The sequence below is a fragment of the Plecotus auritus genome (assembly GCF_963455305.1).
Source record: "Plecotus auritus genome assembly, chromosome: 12".
In the NCBI taxonomy this organism is placed as follows: Eukaryota; Metazoa; Chordata; class Mammalia; order Chiroptera; family Vespertilionidae; genus Plecotus; species Plecotus auritus.
This window is the reverse complement of record NC_137778.1, coordinates 35456465-35467086: the sequence shown is the minus strand read 5'-3', so window position 1 is coordinate 35467086 and position 10622 is coordinate 35456465.

Sequence of the window (10622 nt, the reverse complement as noted above, 5' to 3'; positions counted from 1 at the left end):
GTCTGGAGTACCTGAGCGCCCCCACTCCTTGCCGTGGGCTCCCTCTGGTTCGGCTGGAACTCCCCCCGTTGCCCTCACAGCCATGCACGTCCCAGGAAGGATTTCCAGGTGCTCAGTGTGATCCACAGCAGAGGAGGCCGTCTCACTGAGGTCCCCACACGCGTCTGGACCAACGTTAGTCCGAGGAGCAGAAACCTCCGTCTCCAGGCCCCCGTGCTCATCACAGCCCGCCCCCTCCACGCAGCTGCTCCCACCTAATGGAGCATCCCTCCTGCAGCTCAGAAGGCGCTTAAAGGTGAGAGAGGGCTGCTGACTGCAGGATCTAGTGGAGAACACCTGCTTTCACAGAGCGCGTGCAACGGCCCCTCTGCCCCACCACTTGGCACTCGTCCTGGGTGCTTGTGGGCCCACGCCTCCGCCTGCCCTGGCTTCTAGCAGGTCCACGTCCTTCCCTCGCACCAAGCCACGGTCCTGATCTGTCTGCCAGGTGATCCGAGGTGGTTCAGGTATTTTTTTCTCTCGGAAAAGCTTTAATTCCTGCTCATGGCTCTTGAGGGATCACCTGGAAGATCTTGAGTTCTGGTCACTTCCTGGCTGAGCAGAGGGGAGGAGCACGGTAGCTCCCACATGCTAGCAGGCCACCGTCCCCCAGCCTGTCCCGCGAGTCCATGACTTCCTAGCCCTGTGGTTGGCAAACTGTGGATCGCGAGCCACATGCGGCTCTTTGGCCCCTTGAGTGTGGCTCTTCCACAAAATACCACGGCCTGGGCGAGTCTGTTTTGAAGAAGTGGCGTTAGAAGAAGTTGAAGTTTAAAAAATTGGGCTCTCAAAAGAAATTTCAATCCTTGTCCTGTTGATAGTTGGCTCTGGTGACTAATGAGTTTGCCGACCACTGACCTAGCCTAACCCACTAACTCTCCCTCTTTTCTTGGGCACCTGATTCTAGGATGATCTCTACACGCGGAGGCAAATCCTCCTTAAAAGCAGCCACTTGGTTCAGCCCAACGTGAGGAGTAGGATGAGGCTGAGGCACCCACTGAGACCTCAGGGTCAGAGGCGGGGGGACGAGGCGTCCTGGGTCCTCCCTGGGACGTCATGCAGTTCACGGGCTCACGGATGACGGGGTGAGGCCACCCCCTGCGCTCAGACTGCGGGGCCTCGTCAGGCTTGCTGCGCGTGTCCCCTCACCACCAAGCCCACGCCTGCTTTCTGGCACCCCTGTGGGTTGACCGGTGAACTGTGGTCTGATGGCCACGTGCTACTGTGACGAAGGTCCCGGGTGCTTCCTCACTTAGAGTGTAAAGCGGCCTGAGACCATGGGCTCTGGAGATGGCCCAGAGGGCCCCCCAGACACCCCTCAGCAGCCCCAAATTCCCAGGAACACCCAGAGGGAGGACAGAGGAAGGCTTGGAACTCCCATAAGAACTTCCTGCCTTTTTCTGTTTGACAGTCTCTTGAACAAACGCTCTCTAGTCAAACATTCCATCCAGAGAAAGCAGACAAGCCTTGGGTAAAACTGGCATCAAAACCAGGCCCCCCATGGGCCCATCTTCCAAGCTTTCTAAAGGCAGTGAGGGTGAGCCCGCGGCTCGTTTCCACACGTCCACACCCTCTCCTTTGGCCCCATCTGTAGCAGCAAAGTCACTCCCGCACCATCAGGACCAGCTCCCGAGGACTGGCCAGGCCACTGTCCACCCTGCAGAGGTGCTACTGAAGCCGCTGACTGCCCTCCAGTGCCCTCCTGACACTGGCCACATGCCCCTCTGCCCACCTCCACCGCTGAGCTCACGACACTGCTTTTCAAGGTCGCGACTGGCCCCTGGCCTCTGTCCAGCTCTTGCTCTCATGGACAAGCTCCTGAGAACGGCTACCATGGCCGCCCCCTGCTTGCTCGCCTCCTCCATGTACACCCGGCCTCCAAAGCGTCCTGGGCGAGGACACGCTGACCTGCCGGTTAACCCCAGTGGCACTGCCAGCCCTCGCGGGGCCTGTGTGCCTCCTCCGCCTTCCCCTCCTCCTGCTCCCCAGCTGAGCCGCTAGGTCCCTCAGGGAGGCCCCACCCCCTCCCCTGCCCGCTTCCTCGTCTCCCTGGCGCTTCCAGCGCGTTTCCACCTCCAACCCGGTCATCTGAGCCCCAGGCCCGTACGTCCAGTGTCTGCTGGGCACCAGTGATTGTACAGAAAGAGCACAGCACCCCGAGTCTCAGCCCGATGACAGACCTGAGCTTGAGGTCCCTCAGAATGAACTTGCTCTAGACCAGGGGTGGGGAACCCTTTTTCTGCCAAGGGCCATTTGGGTACTGATAACATCGTGCGCGGGCCATTCGAAATGATCAGCTTACAAATCAGCCTGCTATGGGTGGTCAAACATTTAACACCCTCAGCCAAAGGCCTTGGCAGGGCCAGACCAAATGCTTCTGTGGGCCGTCTACGGCCCGAGGACTGGGTGTCCCCACCCCTGCTCCAGGCAATGACGTCCGTTGCAGGTCAGAAACCTGGAGGGCATGTGAGGCTGGCTTCTCTTGCCCCTGCCTGGCTGGGGCCCGTCGGGTCGGTCACTGGGGATCCCAATGTGGTAGCTGAGCACACGGCCTGTGCCTAACATCCTACACACACACATGCCCTGGCCTGCCACTGACCGTGGACACAGAGTGGAGCCCCTGCTTCGTTTCCTCTGGAATCAGGGTGACGGTCAGAGTGGTTAAAGGACTGGGTGAGATCACATGTGAAGGGGTGAACAGTGGCCGGTGCTCAGTGAATCCCGTTTGGCCACCGCTGCCCTGCACATCTGGACGTGGCCGACTGGACGGCGTCCTTCCTGCCCTCTCTAATCCAGTGGTTCTCACAGCACTTGCTCAAGACCAGCGTCGCCCGGGAGCCTGTTAGAAAGGCACATTCTAACTCAGACCAATCAGAAATGGGTGGGACCCCGCAACCTGCTGGTAAGCCTTCCAGGTGACTGAGGCGTGCAGATCTGGGCACCGCTGCTCCCCACCCCCATCTTCCAAGCTGCACGTGGCCACCTCTTCACCCTCCAAGCCTTCACCCCAGACCCAGCCCATCTGCTCAGCATTCACACAGCTGGGAGCCCTCCTGTGCTGGACACGCTCCCCCTGGGCATCACCCTTCCTGCCCACCACTGTGTGCCAACTGCATTCTCCCAGCTGACCCCCGGGCCCTTCCGGACACCGTGCAGGCCGGCCCTGGGGCGTGTCTGGGCTCCGCCTGATGGGCTGAGGCCATCGGATCAACTGTAAACTGGCTCCAGTGACGGGCCCATCCTCAGAACCGAACCTCGAGGTGTTCGGCTTTCGCACGCCTGACGGTGGCCCTGAGGCCTCTTGATCGGTGTGTCCCCTGGATTCCTAAGCACAGAGACCAGGCCATCCCCTCCCCCACAGCTGGCACAGTCAGTGCTTCTGAATCAATGACAGCTTATCTATTGCCAGACTTTGCTGTTGCCCAAGCAGCCATATGTTAACATTTTGCCCCCACCTGTGTCTGCTTTTTAAATCAAGGAAATCTATGCCCAGGCTGCTAACAGTCTATAAGTTAGAGCCTCTCTCTCTCTCTCTCTCTCTCTCTCTCTCTCTCTCTCTCTCTCTCTCTCTCGACTTTGAAGTTGGAAATGAGCGTGTATTGAGAAGGGGTCATTCATGGCATTAGGATGGCAGGTGATGGTTGAAGGTAAAGATGAGGAGATCTACAAAGAGACAGACACCACCAGGGACCTGATCCCTGGGCCTGCCTGGGTTCCAGAGCCTTTGCATCCCTGTGCTGGGCCCAGATGGCCTCACAGGAAACCCTCCCCAGCTACCGCTTTGTCGGGACTATTAGCTGATTTGTGCTCTCCTTCCTCACAGAGCTCACAATTCTATTTATTACTCAGTGATGCGGTTAATGGAATGCCCACTTGCCCTGCTAACCTAAGCTCCATGAGGTCCGGCCGTCTGTCTGTCCTTTTCCACTTTATCCCTGGCGTTCAGCTCACTACTTTAAAAGGAGAAGCCAGCAGTCAGCGGCCACTGCTTCCAATTTAAAGAGAAGGGTGGCCATTCCAGTTAAAGATGGTGACGTGGGAGGATCTGAACTCACAGCTTCCTCCCACAGACCCCGAATCTACAGCTACATATGGAACAGTTTCCTCTGGAAGAAACCTAAGCGCTAGCTGAGCAACTCCTGTACACCTGGCAAATGGGGGGTTGGAGAGGGGGAACCTACTTCAAAGCGGGTAGGAAAGGCTAAGACGCAATCCTGTCATAAACCCACCAGGCGTGGCGACCCACATCTCTGAGCTCCCTAAGAAGCGAAGGGTGTGAGCCCCACATCGGCACCCCAACTTTAGACCTGCTCCAGAGAGATGAGCCCCCAAAACCTCTAACTTTGAAAACCAACGGGGTTTGGGCCCACGGGACTAGAGCCAACTGAGCACCTGCTCCCCTGGGCCCTGAGCTCAGACGAGCAGCCGAAGTGACACAGGCCTATTTGCTATCTTAGCCCAGTGGTCGGCAAACCGCGGCTCGCGAGCCACATGCGGCTCTTTGGCCCCTTGAGTGTGGCTCTTCCACAAAATACCACGAGCGGGCGCACACGTACAGTGCGATTGAAACTGCGTGGCCCATGCGCAGAAGTCGGTTTTCGGCTCTCCAAAGAAATTTCGATTGTTGTACTGTTGGTATTTGGCTCTGTGGACAAATGAGTTTGCCGACCACTGGCTTAGGGCATCGGCCTGTGGGGCAGGCACCTAACAGCACGCACCTGGGCTGCTGGGTGCTCTCCGGGTGGAGACGATGGACACCGTCCTTGCATTCCCTCTGCTTCCTGGCTGGCGGCATCACCTTTGCACTCGCCCTCCGGGTGACCCCAGGTCGCCGCTATCTCCCATACTCATCCTTCCTCTTAGCCGCAGCCCAGTGCCCGCCTCGAGATCACCTGGCTCTGGTGGCCACGGGGCTAATGCTCCAAGGTCCCACAGACCAGGAAGCCAGGGAGGAAGTTCTCAAATGGGCCGCTTACCCCCAGCGCACAGCCAGAGGCAAGAGTGAGGAGCCCAGTCCTTCTATAAAAAAGGCCTGTTTATTAGCTTCTCTGCAGAGCCATGGCCGGGGCAGGCTTCTAACTGAACGAGTCTAAGGGCCTCGAAGGCGGGTGCTATCTTCACACCCTCCCTCTGCCAGGCCCCAAGCACCAGGATCTCCCGAGGGGAACTTGCACACACACCTGTGCCTGGCTCTTGTCTGGGGCCCTGGACACAGCCCTTGATCAAGTACACATGGGACATTCTCCAGAACGGATCACATGTTAGGCCAGAAAACAGGTCTTAATTTAAGAAGATTTGATATCCTATCAAGCATCTTTTCTGACCACAATGATATGAAACTGGAAATCAATCACAAGAAGAAAACTGGGAAATAAACAAAAAGTGCAGATTAAACAGCATGCTATTGAACAACCCGTGGGACAAAGCAGAAACCAAAAGAGAAATTAAAAAAATACCTTGAGAATGATGAAAATGGACATACACATACCAAAACTTACAGATGCAGCAAAAGCAGCCCTAAAAGGGAAGTTAACAGCCACCACTACATGAAAAAACAAGAAAAATCTCAAATAAGCAACATAACTTTACATGTCAAGGAACTAGAAAAGGAATAAATGAAACCCAAAGTTAGTAGAAGGAAGGGAATAACAAAGGTTAGAGCAGAAATAAATAGAGACTAGAAAGAAATAGAAAAGATCAATGAAACTAAGAGCTGGTCCTTTGAAAAGATAAACAAAATTGGCCAAAGTTTAGCTAGAGTAAAAAAAAAAAACAGAGGCTTCAAATAAAAGCAGAAATGAAAGGTGTGCCGAGCCAGCACTGCCAAAGGTGAACCTGAGGAGGGGCGGCGAAGGATTGAAGAAAAGGCAGACAAGAGAATACAGTGGGGGCTCGGTGGATCTCCCAGGCCTGGATGAGGACAAAACAGACCCAGCCTGCAAGCCGATGCGTTATTTTACAGTCTGATTAAAACAAGGGTGGATTAACAGGTATACAGATGTTCTTGCTTTGGCAACACTTGCTGCCCCTCCCATAGCCCATTAGCTACTTAGGAAGGAATGAGGGAGGGCTACAAGGTCAGGCTTAATTGTGCTAGGAGAGCTCTGCCCTCCAGGCTGGGACCTGTTTGTGGCCCTGCCACAGGTCAGCTCGAGGCTTGGCCCTGCCACAGGTCAGCCAAGGCTTGACCCTAGAGCCGCTCCCTACAGAAAGGGGAAGCATTACACCTCACACAAGAGGAATGCAAAGGATCATGGGAGATTAGTATGAACAATTATACACCAACATATTGGACAACTGAGAGGAAATGGATACATTTCTAAAAACACACAACCTACCAAGACTGAATCATGAAGAAATAGAAAATCTGAACAAACCAGATTACCAGAAAAGATACTGAATGAGTAATTCAAAACCTCCCAGCTAAAGTCCAGGACCAGCCTGCTTCACTGGTGAATTCTACCAAACATTTAAAGAAGACTTAAAACCAATCCTTCTCAAATTCTTTCAAAAAAAAAACAGAAGAGGAGGGAACACTTCCAAACTCATTTTATGAGGCCAGGATTCTCAAGATACCAAAACTGAACAAGGACAGCACAAGAAAATGAAATGACAGGTCAGTATCCCTGATGAATATAAATGCGAAAATCCGCAACAAAATATTAGCAAACCAAATTCAGCAATACATTTAAAATATCATTGATCATGATCAAATGGGATTTATTTGGGCGGGGGGGGGGGCGACGATGGTTCGACTTCCGCAAATCAATCAACATGATACACATTAACCAAATGAGGGATTATAACCATATGACGACATCCATAAATGCAGAAAAGGCATTTGGCAAAATTTAACACCCATCTATGATTAAAAACTCCCAACAAAGTGGGTATAGAGTGACCATATTGCTACATAATAATGGCCATCTACGATAAACCCACAGATAACATCGTACTCAATGGTGAGAAACAAAGAGCTTTTCCTCTAAGATCAAGAACAAGACAAGAATGTTCACTCTTCACACTTTTATTCAACACAGTATTGGGAGCTCTAACCAGAGCAAGTAGGGAAGAAAAAAGAAATAAAAGGCACCCAAACTGAACAGGAAGAAGTAAATTGCACTATGACATGATATTATATATAGAAAAACCCTAAAGACTCCATCAAAAAAAAACCTGTTGGAACTAACACACGAATTCAGTAAAGTTATAAGATACAAAATCAATATGCAAAAACATCTGTTGTTTCTATATACTCATAACAAACTATTAGCCAGAGAAATAAAGGAACAATCCATTTACAATTGTACCAAGAATAAAATGCCTAGAAATAAATGTAACCACAGAGGTGGAAGGCCTGTACCTGAAAACTGTAAGACCCGGATGAAAGATATGGAAGAAGACAAATCAATGGAAAGATGGTCCATGCTCATGGACCGGAAAAATTAATATTGTTGACATACAACAGATTCAATGGGACCCCTATCCAAATTCCAATAGCATTTTCCACAAAACTAGAACAAAACAAAACAAAATCTTAAAATTTGTTTGGGGCACAAAAGACCTTGAAACATCAAAGCATTCTTCAGAAAGAAAAGCAAAGCTGAAGGCATCAATATCCTGATTTCAAACTACATTACAAAGCTGCCGCCATCAACATGGCGTTGTATGGTGTTGGCACAAGAACAGGACAGCCACCTGCCAAACAGTGAAGCCGGACCCCTGTTGTATACTCTACGGAAAGTTCACTCAGAATGGAGGAAAGACTGGTGGCATGATGGAGTCTGTATCTGTGACCTTGGGGGGCCTGCCCCACCTCCTGGACTTCCTTTTAAGTGAGATGACCAAAGTCCCTCTGGTCTCAACGAGATTGGACCAGGGTTTCTGCTGCTTGTAGGGAGAAGGCTTGGAGGGAGAGGTGGCCTTCCTTCCTTCCTTCCTTCCTTCCTTCCTTCCTTCCTTCCTTCCTTCCTTCCTTCTTTCCTTCTTTCCTCCCTTCCTCCTCCCTTCCTTCCTTCCTTCCTTCCTCCCTTCTCCCCTCCCTCCCTCCCTCACTCCCTTTTCCTTCCTTTCTTCCTTCCTTCCTTCCTTCCTTCCTTCCTTCCTTCCTTCCTTCCTTCCTATTAAGAATTAACTTCGTACTCCCAACTGAAACAGCATGGACCTTTGTTATGTCTCATGTACGTGGTAGTCTATTCTACTCTATTTTTTTAATGGCTGGCGTGACCCACTAAATTGATCACACAAGCTACCATTTAAAAAAAACGCTGCTCTGGGTCTCAGATCTCTGAACTGAGGCCTGAAAGAAAAACAAGCTGTGGTCACGTAAGATAGGGGGCAGGGAGAGTGTTTTTCTGCAAGGCCCTCCGCGGGAAGGGACCAATCAGAGATCTCCTTCCCCCAAGGATGACCAGAGCGAGCCCTCGATAAGCCGTGGTGATTGGCTGTGTCCCTGCCCACAGCTCTCCTTCCCCTGCAGCCTGGTTCTGTGCATAGATGAGGCTGGAGCTCTTATCTCACCTCTGCCTGGCCCTGCAGACGCTGTGGGCCCTGCCGCATGCTAATTAGAGATGGCTGGGAGGATTACAGGGCCTTGCCTGGCAGCTGTGCCCGGCTCTCAATTCAATCCCCAATGCCCCACAGCGTAAGGGCTCACCTTGATAAGCCCCCATGACAAGGCAGGGAGACAGACAGGGCTTGTTCTCAGCAGAGCACTCACCCTCTGAATACAGTTTTTGTTTAAGCCCCAAGGCTGAGAACATTCCGTGGCCTGGTGAACTCCCTGTCTCTTCAAGGTCCTTCCTCAGCATTCCTCTTTGGCCCACGGCTGGCCCTGCTCCTGCCCCCTGGCTGTTGGGCGGTTATGTAACCCGTGGGAAGCCCTAGAAATGCAAGCATACAGTGTCCTCGATTCCTGGCAGACGGGCTGCTTCGCATTTTTAGCTGGTGCCGAGAGACTGACTTCACACGCAGCCGAGCGCACACGGACACATCCCTGACTCATAACCACATTTCTGCTGCAGGTTTTTTATTTTTTTTTTAAATCCAACATCTGGAGCCACAGAAAGGTGAAAGCATAGGGCATTTTGTCCCAACAACGAAAGAGGACGTGCGTTCATTAGGACGGGTGGATGGGAAGGACTCCCTGGCAGGGCACTGCAGAAACCCCAAAACTTCCTTCTGAGGGTCTGGCTGGACAGCAGGGAAGCTGGCAGCTGAAGTCCCTAACCTAAGCCTGCTGAGGGTGGTGCTGAGCACGCAGGTTCAGCACGCATTTACGACAGACTTTCCACGAGTGAAAGGTTAGTGAAGGAAGCCTGGTTTTGGGGGTGGAGGAGAACCCAGAAAATGTCTTCTGCAACATGTTTTACTGGAGGTCCCGACAATTAAGCTACAGAAAACATTTTACTTAAAGCAGAAAAAAGTGGGCGCATACGTAGGGTAGTGTCGCTGTTAAGATCATACCGTGTAGTCAAGACCGACCACGGCGCACATTCCGCCTCGGCTGCTTTCTAGCTGTGACCGTCAACAGGTCTCCCCATCTCTGAGTCTTAGTTTCCCAACATGTCAAGTGGCCAGAACACGGTGAGGCTGTGAAGATTTAAAGAGATTGGAGAGCACTTCGGGCCATGACTGTGAAGAGGAAGTGCTCTGTAAACGTAGCTGGGACCACAGTTCACTTCAAATTCAAGCACAGAGCCTTTCATTTGGACAACGGAATGCGGAAATGCCAATTTTCTTTCTCTACTGCTCTACAAAGTCAGATTCACCCGCGAGAGGCGGAGGGACTGACCCGGCAAGCCCTTCCGTTGGCTGGAATGCCTCACTCCCCTGAGATCCCAGTGCCTTCGCCTGCTGGCTTCCAGGGATCCTCTGTCGTGTACTGCCCGTGGTCTGCTCAGTCAGAATAAGCTGTACCTGTGCTTCTTGCTTCTGAGCCCGAGTGTGAGACCTGAGGGGTGCAGCACCCGCAAACCACACACAGGGCAGATGCACGGGCAAGAGCCTGGCGCAGTCCTGCCAGGGCCCTGCTGGCTGCCTGGGCACCACTAGCGGCCCTCCGGCTCCCCGGACTCACAGCATCTGCCTTTTCCCCGCCACCTGCGCTCAGGTGCTGGGCGGCGGGAGGGGGGGGGGGTGCCATTGTGCAGCCCGCAGAGACCCTCCTAGTGAAGCCATGTCCACGTCCTAATTAAGTGCATGTTCTCTGTGTGCACTTCGCGCTTCGTTCTCACAACGCGCCTACCGATTCCAGCTTAGGAGTGCAGACACGCACCAGCCCCGGTGCTAACCCTTTAGATAAAATCTCACGTCATCCTCTCAGCCACCCAGAGGCGCCATCCTTATGCTCGATTAAAGGGATGCAGAGCCCACACTGTGCCCTGCCCGGGGCCAGGTGCAGATGTGAGGTCCCTACCGGGGCTCATCCGGACACTCCCCTCTGGGCTGCTGCCCACATCGGCACAGGGATAAGCCCTTTGTGACTGCGTGTGCGTTACCTCCGGTGCATGCTTAACTCCAGTCCTCACGCGGCCCGTGAGGTAGGAGCCCATTTTACAGGTGAGGAAGCCGAGGTCCCCAGG